At 40.2% G+C, this 13,826-nt stretch overlaps 1 pseudogene; it reads right to left on the bottom strand.

Moving 5' to 3' along the window:
• The window catches only part of LOC100720374 (heat shock protein HSP 90-beta-like), a 77,154-nt pseudogene that overhangs the window by 639 nt on the left and 62,689 nt on the right, over nt 1-13,826 (bottom strand).

Consider the following 13,826-nt stretch of genomic DNA (forward strand, 5'->3'; position numbering starts at 1 on the left):
AGGCTTTGAAAGACGGAAACATCAACGATTTTGGAAAACATGAAAGTCATATCCTAGACTAGTTAATCCAGTCATAGTGGGGCTAACTTTAATCTTATATGCAGATAAATTAACCATAAAATCATGTAGGAAAAAGCTATATATATTATAATAATTTCATCTCCTATGTGAGAAATCTTACTCTTTCTGAGGGGTTCAGAAACTCACTTAAATTTCATTTGGAAGTTTAAGTCTACCGCCAAGAAGCTTTCCTCTATTCCTAATATTCCCTTCCCTCTGGTACTTTCAGAAAAGCTTTTGCTTTCTATGGAAAACCTAAGTGGCATGGCTTAGATTTCTAATCTGCTGTGCTTCCCTCCAGATTTAATTCTCATGAGAACCATGGCCATCTTTTATATTCTGTGTGTTGGGTTTAGTATAATATTTGGACTTAATGTGTGCTCAGAAATACATTTAAAATATGTTGGGGCTGGGGATTTAGTTTAGTGGCATAAGCGCCTGCCTTGCAAGCAGGCAGTCGTGAGTTCCACCCCTGGTACCGATAAAAACGAAAAAGACAAAAAAAAAATATTTTAACACTAAAATGGTTTAAATTGGTTTATTTCCCTTTGCAGAAGACAACTCAGTTTGGAGTAGTTTATAATGATCCAGATATCTGAATTTAGAAAGAGAAATGAGAATATGATCAAAGACTGGGACTTTTTAAATAGACTACGTCCTCTTCCAAAAGATTTCTTGAAGGCTTCTGGTTATACACAGAAAATATTTTCTGAGAAAGATCTACATTTGGAATGTATACACAATAGCTCCTGGTATTATTTAACCAATTATATCACAGTAATTATGTCATTCTTAACAGGACAACATGAACTATTTTTATTTCTATTAGCTATGGCTTAAACTGTTATTATGTTTGTGTGTATATGTGTATTATATAAAATAAGTTGGGTCTTATTTTTTCCTACGACCTTTACATTAGAATTTGTTTTCTCTCTTTGTCAAATCTCTGTCAAGTAATCTTTAGTAGTAGTGTGAAATAAACTGATCCATTAGTTGCTTTTCTCATAGCTAGTGCTTTTAATAGGCAAACTTAACATTTTTATGATCAGTTTTAATGATCTAAAAATTTGTATATACATGAATGACCTCTGGTACATTTTATCTAGCCAATATTGAGACAGACTATTAAAACATTTGAGATGAAAATCTGTAAATTTGACATAACCTCATTTTATTAGAGAAAATAAAGAAGATGAAAATACTCATGGTGTCTTGTGAATTTTCATTGTCATATTTCACTTGCATAATATGTTCCTCTAAATTATTTTCTTTCCTCCCTTCTCATTCATAACACTCCTACTAAATATCTCTGCATTTCTGAAGGAATAGATCATAAAGAAAAAAGGCTGACTACAAAAAATGAGAGAAATACTGGTCTATTGTAGAATACCATTGTCACCACAAACGACAGTTTTAGCATACTAAGCTTCTGAAGAAATAGAACCCAATGTTTTTGTGAAATATTGGTCAAGCATTTGATGTCAAATGACAGATTTTATTTTGGATCTTAAATATATTTGTTTAACCCCAGGCTTAGCTATTGCATAAATTAGTAGGTACAATAAGTGTTGTGTTATTTGGGACCAACAAATTTTTCCTTTCCTATTTTCAGGTCATCAAAGAGGCTATGAGGGCAGAAAAAGTAATATTTTTTTTTTGTTTACATAGAAGGCTGAGACAGAGATGGGGCTGGCAAAAAATCAAAGGAGCTTATTTTAGATTTATTTGTTAAGTAAAACCCATGCACTACTGCAGCATGGAACAAAAGAACCCTAAGATGACGTTAATTTGTTATTTATTAAACACTGGATGATATAGTAAATATAATTTCAAAAATTCTGATATTTACTAAGTCCTTAAATCAATACTAATGGACATCTAAAATACATTATGTCAAGGAGGAAATGAGAATAAATTTACAAGATGCTTTTAGAAAGATTTATTTTACATCCATGAGCTATTGCTAAAGCATGAGCAACAGGGAGGAAACCAATGAGACACAAAGTCTGCTCTTCTTTCTCACTCATTTGCTAATTCTAAACCAGTCTTATTTGATTGGTTCTGCGTCTGCCCCACCCTCTCATTCTTATTGGACCAATGGGTTCTACAGGGGGGGTTCTTCTCAAAATGGTGGTTAATGCATAAAGAACAAAGCTGCACATGCAGTGATGTTTGTACAAACATGATTCTGGAAAAATAGATATGTAACACAAGAAAATATATTCTGCCTATCACAAAGCCATACCAAGGGTACCATAGTGTATTTCTATTGCAAAGAAATAAAGAATCGAGACAAAGAGCATATGAATTACTTTTAATTTAGAACAAAGTATATTTTCATGTAATTATGATAGATTCCACTTATTTCATATTTATTATTTTACTTTATATCTCTTTCATGTATAAGAAATGCCACTATAGCATGAGAGCCATGAATGTAGTTATTTACTATCAAATGTCAAAGAAAGTGTAAACTTTTTCTGGGAAAAACTAAAACTTATAAAGGATGAATAAAACCCGTTAAACTGCATGTTGGTTCATTTTTTTTATTATTGAGAAAGACAGTGTTTTAGTTCTAACACTTTATTTGAGTGACTTTGGATATATTATTATACAAATCACTATGAAAACACTAATGCAAAGAACCTTTAGTCAATATATAATAAATTTATATTTAATATAATCAGATTAGGTTTTATTGGCTTAATGAATGATTCATGTATCTTAACCTTCGTTGACTTGTATTTTTTCTTATAACAGATAAGTTTTACAGTATTTTACTTTTTTACTGTCAATCTCATCTTCACATTTCCCCCCATCTTTGTCTTCTTCTTTCTTGTCATGTAACTCTTATTTTACAAACGAGGAAATTGAGACTTAAAGTGTTTAAGCTGTTTACCTGGAGTAACACATGTACTGCGGACTCAAAATATAGCTTGAACAATTTGCACGTTTTAATGCTTCATCCTTTGCTCTTGAACTTGAATATTATTCAACCACCTGACTATTGGAGCTCATATCTGGAATGAATGGTTGTCAAAAGTATACTTGGAAAAACTCATTAACAGTATTTTTTGGCTCCATGGTCTCCAGCTGTGATTCTCAGTAGACAGGGTAATAATGGTGGAGCCCATTTTTTAATATTTATTTTATACTGTCCATTTTATCCTGATTTTCATCTTAGCAACTCATAGATATGACACATGTGTGTACAAAGGCAATACATGAAAATGAGGTTAAGAATATATTTCTTCCATTTCTAGGGATCAGTTTTTTACATATGTGTTAGTTGCTCTTTCCTCATTAGAAAACTGAAAGGATCTGACATGAAAAACACCAAAAGTAAAAATAAGCGAATGGGGCTATATCACAATGAAAAAAAAATTGCAAATCATGTATCTGTTAAGGAGTTAATTGTCAAAATATACAAATACATACAACTGATAAGAAACAACAGCAAAACAAAACCCAACTGGCTAAAAATGGACAGAGGACCTGAGTTGATACTCTTTGAAAGAAGATACCTAAGTGGCTAAGCAGTGTATATGAAAAGGCACTGGACTTCAGCAATCACTGGAAACATGCAATTCAGATCCATAGAAAGACAATCTTATATCTCTCAGGGTGGCTATCATGTCAAAGTACAGATAAACACGTGGGAAAAAGAAACAGGATTATATACTAGGTAGAAGCACAAATTAGGCAGACCTTATGGAAAGCAGTATAGAAGTTCCTCTTAAAATTCAAAATAGAACTATCATATGACTGAGCAACACTTTGCTGGTATATACATAACTGAAATGAAATCATTACCTCACACAGGGGTCATTGTAGCTCTATTCATAACAGCAAAGCTGAGCATCCACCACCAGATCAATCAATAAAATATAGTACAAACATGTAACGGAATACTGTATGCTCCCTAAAAAGAAGACAAATTTATCTAGACAAGGCAGCGCATGTGTGTAATCCCAGAACTCTGAAAGGCCAAGGCACGTGGATTGTAAATACAAGTCCAGCTTGGGAACTCAGTGAGTTAACTGGACCATTTCAAAATATAAATCAAAAGGGTTGGGATGTGGCTCAGAGCAAAGGCCCTGAGTTCAATTTCCTGTGCCACAAAGAAGAGCTAGGAGGAAAGGGAAAGGGAGAAAATACTGCCATTTGTGATAATATAGATAAACCTGAAAGATGTTATAGTACCTGAAAAGAACTGGACATAAACAAATGCTGCACTCTCTTACTTAAACATGAAATCTAGTAAATTCAAACTCATAAAAAAGAAAGTAGTATAATAGTTACTAGGGGCTGAGCGTGTTAGAAAATGGAAGCTCTTGGTGAAGATATATAATTTCAGCGATGATGTGAATAATTACTGGAATCTTGGTATTCAGAATGATACGTTAGTAATAATACATTGTACATTTGAAATTAGCTAGGATGTGCTAAGTATTCTTAACACAGACCTACAAAGTAACTAACCAGTATGTCAATTAGCTCTATGGAGGAAATAATTTCACAATGTATGTATATGTCAAATCAAATTATTACATTGTATATATTAATTCCATGCAATGTATTATTTGTCAATAATACTTCAGGAAAGTTTCAAAAAATGTTTTGGCAGCATTTTATAAAGTTTTGGAAGTCTATACTGAATATACTTCAGACAAGTCAACTTTTTGTCCAAAAGATAGAAAAAAATCAATAAACCTTTGTGTTGTTAGAGACATTATACTTATTTTATGGAAATAAAATGTTGCAAGGGTGAGAAATGCTTGCCAAGTCTCCCCAGCAAGGACAGTGGTGTCCTTGTTTTTTATTTTTAAATACTTTTTTAAAAATTTTATTTAAAGAAAGACTAAACAAAACAGAAAACGGGTAGAAATAATACATACTTTCAAAGAAAAAAATAAACAGTAAGAAATCACTAGTTGATGATTACAGATTGTCCTCTTACAAATAGTTATTCAAGATACTAAAGTGGAGCTTATAAAGTGGGGATTCAAACAGTGAGATTGCAACCAGTTCTGTTCAACTATCCAACAAAAACTTAGATATATGGTTATCAATCCTATACACTTACACATACATGCAGTTATCCGTATTTTCTTTTATGTTGAGATTGAACAAACCCAAGCAGGCTAATATCACTCTGACTAAAGAATAATATCATTGCTGAGTTTCACATTGTGACACTGCAGGATCAGCACTAAGTACATTAGTGTCTTTTTTTCTTCAAAGCATTTGTTCATTTCATCATGTGTCATAAGAAAAGTTCTCATAAACTGTTTATAGATTCTATACATGTATGAGTCTTAACATATATTTCTATCTTTTCTGTATTAGAGGGAGAAACAAAACAAACCAAGATAAAACAAAATGTATCCCTATAAACACATGAAATGAAAAAGACATATAAGATCATTGTACAAGGAGTTCTATCATAGTTTCTGTGTTGTCTCTTGTTATCTTCAATAGAATTGGCTACATTATCAGACATAGTATAATTGAATATATCAGAACATAACAATATTAATAAAAACACAACTTTGTGCATAGTATAAAACTTCAAAAACAGGCAGTTATGAAACCAGAATGTGTATCGTAGAGTCTTGTCATCTTCAGTGTAGTTGCCTATACCTTCAGACTTGATACTATCGATCATATCAGTTTTGAAAAAAATCTGTCAATACCAAACAGCAATCAAACAAACCAGACTTAACTAAGATCAGTTATGATAAAACAGTATAAGTCACACAGGGATCTAGATTAAGATAATACGAAATTAAAGATGATTACTGTGCTATATCCTGAAGTTTTTGGGATAGCTGTCTGTGCCCTCAAATCTAATGCAAGTAGACAACTGGGACAGAATAAAATCTATCTAAGCAGAGTGGTGCGAGGAATGTAGGTTTTAAATCCTGCTACACTATTAACAATATCTTCTGCTGTCTTTTTTTAAGACTCTCCCTCCCCTTTTACTCTCCCAGGGTACACTGTGCATTTTTGGGTCTGACCAAGACCCTTGGTTTTAAATGCGGGGGGCAACCTACTATTTACCTAAGTGTTTCCGAACCTTCTCTCTCCTGGACTTGGTCTCTAATTGTATCCCTTTATCTATTAAAGCCTGTCTTTCCAACCTATCCACAAACACTGGTATAGTTGCCCCTATTACTCTCTGGTTCTCTGTCACATAGAACATTATTTTTTCATATTTGGTTTTCAGTCCATGTACTCTTTTTCATGTTAATTATATTTCCTATAAATAGCATCTTGATGGACCCTACCTCCTGATCTATTCCACATGTAGTTCTTTTTTTTTTTAATTTAGAGTATCAAGGCCATCTATATTAGAGATTATAACCAACCTTCTCTGCCTCATTTCTGTTATGCTCCTTTTCTGCCATCAGTTGTCTGCTTATCTTCTTCATTCTATTTTCTGCTCCATTCACTGAGGCCTCTCTGCAACTGTTCCTGGAATCCTAGTACTCTTCTCTCTCTCTCAAGGGCCATGTAGTATTCTCTGTAGAGTTGGATTGATGGTTGTGAATTTCCCAAGTTCCTCTTTGTCTTGGAAGCATCTTGTTTCTCCATTAATTTTTAGAGACAGTTTATATCAGACTGGGCTGGAGGTTATTTTCTTTAAGGGCCTGGAATATTTCACTCAGGCTCTTCTTGACTTGATGGTTTGTGTCGAGAAGTCTACCATTATTCTGATGGGCCTTCCTTTACAAGTGATCTGTTTCTTGTCTCCAACAGCTTTTAATATTCTGTTCTTATATTGAATTTCTGGGATCCTGATTACCCTGCCTGGGTGTAGCTCTGTTTTGGCTGTAGGTAGCTGGAGTTATGTATGCTTCATACATCTGCATATCATTTCCTTTTCCTATGCTTGGGAAGTTTTCCTTAATTATTTCTGTGAATAGCCTTTGTAGTTCCTTTGTACCCCTGATTCTTCATTCACATTCTTTATTCTCAAGTTATAGATCCTCTTGTGTTACTCTAGCCTTTGTATTGTTACTGCTTATTTCCTTGTTATTTTTAAAAAGTTTTTCCTTTCATAATTACACATTGTAAAACTGTCCTCCAGTTTGGATAACATATCCTTAGTTTCTTTCAAGCAGATTTGCCATCTTCCCATAGAGTTTTTAATATCCTGGTAATCTCTTTGAATCTGCTTCATATATTCTATATTTTTTTATATTCTTCATCAAATGGTTCTCTCCTTTGTTTGAGTTCCTCCCTTTTTCCATCTGTATCTGCTTGAGGGGTGCTTAGTATATCCTATATTAATCTTCTTATATCTTGCTTTACTTGGCTAAATATTTCATTTTTGAACTCATCTATGAGGTCCTGAAGATATCTCTTTATGTCCACTGAATCCGTGTCTGATATTGCATGTGTGCTCTTCTCATTCTCCTTTGTATTTACCTGTCCTGGGTCAGTTCTTAGGATTGGGACTTGGGGACTTTTTCTTGTTGCTTCCTCTTCCCATCTTTTTTGTTTCTTCCAGGAGGCCCCAGTTTCTTTTTTTGTTGGTTACAAATCTTCGGAAGCACGCTGACTAGATGACCCTTCCCACTGCTGTGTGCTAGTGAGTTGCAGACAGGTACAGCATATGTTGGCCCTTCCTCTCCAGATCAGTTAAGCTGCTGTGGCCTGCATTGTGTTACTGTGCACTGCCTTCCCTCCCGGTTAGTCAAACTTCTGAGGCTTCACTGGGTTAGTGTGCACCACCGTGGTAGGGACTTAATTTCAGATAACCTATTGGGTCTCAGCCAGGTCACATGACCCAGGCCTAGCTCACTCCACCAATCCTATTCAGGAAGGGAACAACTGACCGAAGTCACTGATGCCCTTTATACTTGCCAGTCCTTCAGCGTCCCAGAATGTCCTCCACCAGAGCCCCCCTTTCTGTGGGATGGCTGCACGCCCATCACTCACCACAGGTTGATGCAGGCACCCCACCAACTCAGCTCTCCGTTTGGCTCACCAGCCGCCCGTCTCAGTGTAACTGCACCTCCAGTGAGTTGAAGCGGCGGGACCTCGGACAGCTTGGCATGTTGTGGCAGGACCTTGGGTGGCTGGGCAAGATGCCTGCTGCAGCAGAAGCACTGAACGTTTAGCTGTTCCAATAATAGCACTGGGACTGTATGTCTGATTGGTTCTTGTCACCTTAGTTTCTTATTGGGATGAGAGAATTCATCTCCCTCAGTCCGGGGCTCCCCAACCCGTGGTATTATGTTGAATTCTAAGTTGACTATCTCAGGGAGCCTCTCTAGTCAGCTGTTATCTATCTGCCATCTTTGCTCCTGACCAATTTTTCTTGTAGGACATCTCTTTATGAAAATTTTATAGAAAAGTGCTATTTTCAAAGCCTAAAGTCTGTGTGCATATTAAATTCTATTAGTCCTCCAATGATAATAATTCCCCCAAATAGAAGCATTATATTTTGAAAATCTTGAAAGCCACTGCTTAAATGTTTACATTCAGAATATGTTATATCTGCAGGATTTATTCAAACACCAACTAACACATGACCCACAGAACAGAAACTCGAACTAAGCTTTCATTTTTAATTTCCTATTTTTCTTTAGACTCCTTGTAAATCTTCAGTTTACGGAGATTGTTTTTATTTCTAAACTTTTCCCACTTGTCCTTTATCTTGCCCTATAAGTCATATGCAAAAATCAGCACAGATAATTTTAAATGGAAATCCAAATTCGTAAGAACAATGCCTCTTAACACAGCACATTCCAGTTTAGCTATTTTTATCAGCAGCATTTGACCATGTTTTAATCAAACATTTAGTTAGGTGTCTGTGATACTTTCTCTGAGATATAGGATTTTGATATAGGATTTTCTCCATCCATTATTAAAAATACATACGGCAATACTGAAAAAATCTTCAAACTATCACCTTGGAATTCTCGTTTTATCAAAAATAGAAAAATGAGAGATAATATCTGCTAAGAAATTTTTGCAAAATATTCCTACAGACCAAGATGAGTTTAACAGTTCAGAACAGTGTTAGTTTCCTTGTTACATATAAATAATTATTCACTGCCTGATACTGGATTTTTTTTTTTTTTTTTTTTTTTTGTAATTTCAGTTATCTGGAGTCCTACTGATCTAGGCTGAACATGTTATATGGAACTAAATCGTTTTCTAATTCTTCACACATCGTGTACTTCACTCATTTAGTTGTTCTAGAAATAAAGTATTACTGAACAACCTCTCTGTGGTAGTACAGTTTGGGATACAATAAGCAGCCACTGGAAAAGACGCGCAAAGTTTCTGCCCATTTAGAGGCTGGCTAACTGTTCAGTGGGAAGACAGGCCTAGGGCATCTTCCTGGAACACACTCAGGTCTGCCTGTGTATCTAGACAATGAACCTTGGCCCAGCTCCTAACTTTCAGTACTTGTTTCTGCTAAAGAAAACGCCATGAGTTTGGGTTTTATGAGAATCAAACAACTGACTGCATGTAAAACATTTATAACAGGGGCCTGGGATGTAGCTCAGCAGCACAGTGCCTGCCTGGCAAGTGCAAGGAACCCCACAAAAACAAACAAACAACATTTACAGCAGTCCTTGGCTCAGTCTGAGAGCTCAATGAATTTGTTATTATTGCTATAATTTAATGAGTAAGCAAAACTTTTATTTATATAAATGTAATGTTGTTAAAGAAAACTAATAGAATAAAAGAGCTCAAGAGTCATAAAGAGTGGGTGGTGGGTCATGTTGTTTAGAAAGGCAGATCAGAGAAAATTTCTCTGAGGAAGTGACATTTTATCTGTGCTTTACAAAGAAAATTGTGATTATACCAACTTAAAGGCCAAAGTCAGAAGAGATTTGAACTTGCGTGTAAAAAGACTTCTTAATCTGGCTTCCAACTCTTTCATCTTTTTGTCTGGGTTTCTATGACTCATGAATAGAACAGAATTATGAAATTGAATGAAGTTGGGTGTGGTGGAACATGCCTAAAACGCAGAACTTGGAAGGCTGAGGCAAGAGGTTCTCTGTTGTTGGGAGCCGCAGCCCCGAGCCCGGTCGCCTCACTTGGCGGACGTGAGGCCTGTAGTAAAGAGTGAGGCCTGAGGTAGATTACCCCTCCCATCGAATATGTTAGTTTCCTGCTTACCGCGTAAACAACCCGCTCAACAATATAGTCTGCCTGGCAACTGATGATGTTAGCCAATCAGCTTGCCTTGCTTACTTTAACATGATTGGACACTGTACCCGTATATATACCGGTGCCACCCCTGGGCGGAAGAAGAAGCCAGATAGAAGCCCGGAAGTAGAAGCCCAAAAGGAGCCGCGGAGAGCGGACCGGTAGAGGCTTTGGGGCAGACTGAAGCACAAAAGGAGCCGCGGGGAGCGGACCAAAGGAGGCTTCAGCTGGGAGAACCCAGGGCAGGCTGTACGGAGAAGGAAAATAAAAAGAAAAGGTTGTCCACTACCAGACTTTGTCGTGTGTCCTTCCTGCCGGCCGGGAGCGGACATCGACATTTGGAGGCCCGCCCGGGGACTGATCACCCCCGCGACGTGGAAGTGGACAACGCTCCAGTACAGAGCTGCGAGACAGGTGAGTTGGGGATAAGCCTGGGCTCTGGGTGGCGCGCACCTACAGGGCTTTTAGACTCCCCTCAGGCTCACGCGTATGTGGCGGATTCCTTGGGCCTCACGCGGTGAGTAACATATTAAAAAATGGGAAACATGCTAGGTAGCGGCACTAAGAGCGAGGGTGGTTGTGGAGAAAGCTCTCAAGAGCTTACAAAAGTATGCAGGGTATCTGAGCAGGCCCAGTCAGGGAGCTCCCGAGAGGTGTCTGTCAAGGGGAACAAGGATGCTAAGGAGGAGGACGGGGCTCTAGCCTCGGAGTCGTCTGACTCCGAGGACGAGGGAAAGTTGAATGGCAAGGAGGCCAAAGAGACCAGCTGTCAGGAGCCTAAATCGCTCAATAAGGAGTCGCAGGGTTCTTTTCCAGCGTTGCCCCGCGAATTGCGCTCTGCTCAACCTGGTCTGCGGAGGAGTAGAGAGCTCCTGAGCGCTCCCCGGCGCGAGAGGGAGGCGAAGCCTTCCGCCCCACCTTGGGGGCCGTTTCCGGAGGCGATCCCTCGCCGCGGGGCGGCCGCCCGGGAGCTCCCTTCCTCTTCGCCAGAACAGGAAGTGATGCACGGGCCCCCATTTTCCGCCCAATCACGGCCGCTGTCTTATGCTCCGCCGCCGGCAGGTCGGTATTTTTACAGGCGGCTTTGGCAGGGGGGACGCTTGTCTCATGAGGTACATCCACCTGGGATAGATAGTGGCCCCTACGAGATATTTCCTGTACAAGTAGCTATGGGCCAGGGATGCAATGTATGGGAGCCTTTTGAGATAAAGCAGATTAGAGAACTTAAAAATGCAGTTACAACCTTTGGGCCGACTGCGCCTTACACCATTGCCATGCTGGAGAATCTGTCTTCTGGGCCCCTCACCCCCGCGGACTGGATTCAGCTGGCAAAGGCCTGTCTGCCCTCGGGCAGTTACCTGGATTGGCGAGCCTGGTATGCAGAGTTCTCTGCCGAGCAGGCTGAGAAAAACGCCAATCGAGGAAACCGGGGGTGGAACAAGGAAATGCTTATGGGAGAAGGTCGGCACGCTGATGACCAGACCCAGTTCCCCGGCGCTGTCTATGAGCAAATCAATGCCATAGGACTCCGCGCCTGGAAGCAAGTAAGTGGTGCTGGAACAGCCTCCTTGTGTCTTTCAAAAATAATTCAGGGTACCACAGAGCCATTTGTTGACTTTGTGGCCCGAATGCAAGATGCTGCCGATAAGATATTTTCTGATCCGGGAGTGGCTCAACCGCTGGTAAGACAGCTGATTTTTGAGCAATGTACAAAGGAGTGCAAGGCAGCGATAGCTCCTCATAAGAACAAGGACCTCAATGCCTGGATTAGGATATGCAGAGAGATAGGGGGGCCGCTCTCCAACTCGGGAGTGGCTGCTCTCCTGGCCGCGGCTGTACAGCAGAGGGGACCTCGCGGGTTAGAAGGGGAATGTAAGGCTAAAGGGTGTTTTGCCTGCGGGGAGCCAGGACACATTAAACGTCACTGCCCAAACAATGCAGATGCTAGGCCTCGCCCTAGGAATGAAGAACCATATGTTTGTGGGCGATGCAAGAAGGGATCACACAAAGCTGAGGAGTGTAGGTCGGTCTTTGATGCTCAGGGCAACCGTATTTGTGGACAAGATGCTAGAGAGCCAAAAAACGGCCAGAGGGGGCCCCCTTCGAAGGCGGGCCCCCGCCCCAGAGACAGGACAGCTCAGGGTGGCAGCCTTCAACAAGGGCCACCCCTGGGTCAGCAGGTGTGGACCTCAGTGTCGCCTCAGGACTTATATTAGTGCCTGATATGGGTGTTCAAGTGGTTGAAACCACCTTTAAGGGACCGTTACCCGAAAATTCCGTGGGTCTGGTGATCGGGAGATCCTCCACGGCCCTTCGGGGTCTCACAGTAGTCCCGGGGGTCATAGACTCAGACTACACAGGACATATTAAAATTATGGTTCAATCTCTTGTGGGTACTATGGTAATTAATAAAGGAGACAAGATAGCGCAGCTCTTGCTGCTCCCCAGTCTCCACAGGAGATTTCCCTCAAAGCAGAAAATTAGAGAAAGTCAAGGTTTCGGTTCCTCAGTCTTCGAGGGACTCCATATAGTACTTGATAAAAGGCCCATGCTCTCACTTAAGGTCAATGGCAAGAATATAACAGGGCTCCTAGACACAGGAGCTGACCGTTCCATTATCTCCAGAAAGGATTGGCCTTCCAACTGGCCCACCAACACTGCAGATAACACGCTGCAGGGCCTGGGGATGGTGTCAGCTCCTCAGGTTAGTGCTTCAACCCTGCTCTGGTGCGATGAGGAGGGTCATCAGGGCCATTTCCAACCGTTTGTGTTGCAGTTGCCAGTGTCTCTATGGGGAAGGGACATCCTCACTCAGATGGATGTCACGCTTACGTCAAACTGCTCCCCCCAGGCTAAGGATATACTCAGGAACCAGGGATATACCCCCGGCAAAGGCTTGGGCAATGCCCTACAGGGTCGGACATCCCCAATACCAGTAGAAAACAAAAAAGGTAGGCAAGGATTGGGTTTTTCTTAGGGGCCGCTGAAGAAGCTCTCCTACCCACTTCGATCAAAATCACCTGGAAATCAAATGATCCGGTTTGGGTACCTCAGTGGCCCCTGCCTAAGGAGAAGCTATTAGCCTTGTCAGAAATAGTCAGTACACAACTCAGATTAGGACATATTAAGCCATCAACCTCCCCATGGAACACCCCCATTTTTATAATTAAGAAAAAGTCTGGCAAGTGGAGGCTGCTCCATGATCTAAGGGCGGTCAACGCGCAGATGCAGTCCCTGGGGGCGGTCCAGAGGGGGCTGCCAGCTCTCTCAGCCATCCCTCAGTCCTGGCCAGTTTATGTTATAGACCTTAGAGACTGTTTCTTCTCAATTCCCCTGCACCCAGAGGACACTCATAGGTTTGCCTTTACTTTGCCCACCATTAACCAAGAAAGCCCTGATCTCAGATACGAGTGGGTAACGTTGCCCCAAGGCATGGCCAACAGTCCCACTATGTGTCAGATTTACCTTGATTCCCTACTGGCCCCCCTACGAAAATCCTTTCCCAAGATAAGATGTATGCATTACATGGACGACCTTTTGCTCAGCGGCAGGGACCCAGACATGCTAAATAATATGCTCAGCCAGTTGGT

This window comes from Cavia porcellus, unplaced genomic scaffold (genome assembly GCF_034190915.1).
Source record: "Cavia porcellus strain 051 isolate PalLab524CR breed Dunkin Hartley unplaced genomic scaffold, mCavPor4.1 scaffold_14, whole genome shotgun sequence".
Classification (NCBI taxonomy): domain Eukaryota; kingdom Metazoa; phylum Chordata; class Mammalia; order Rodentia; family Caviidae; genus Cavia; species Cavia porcellus.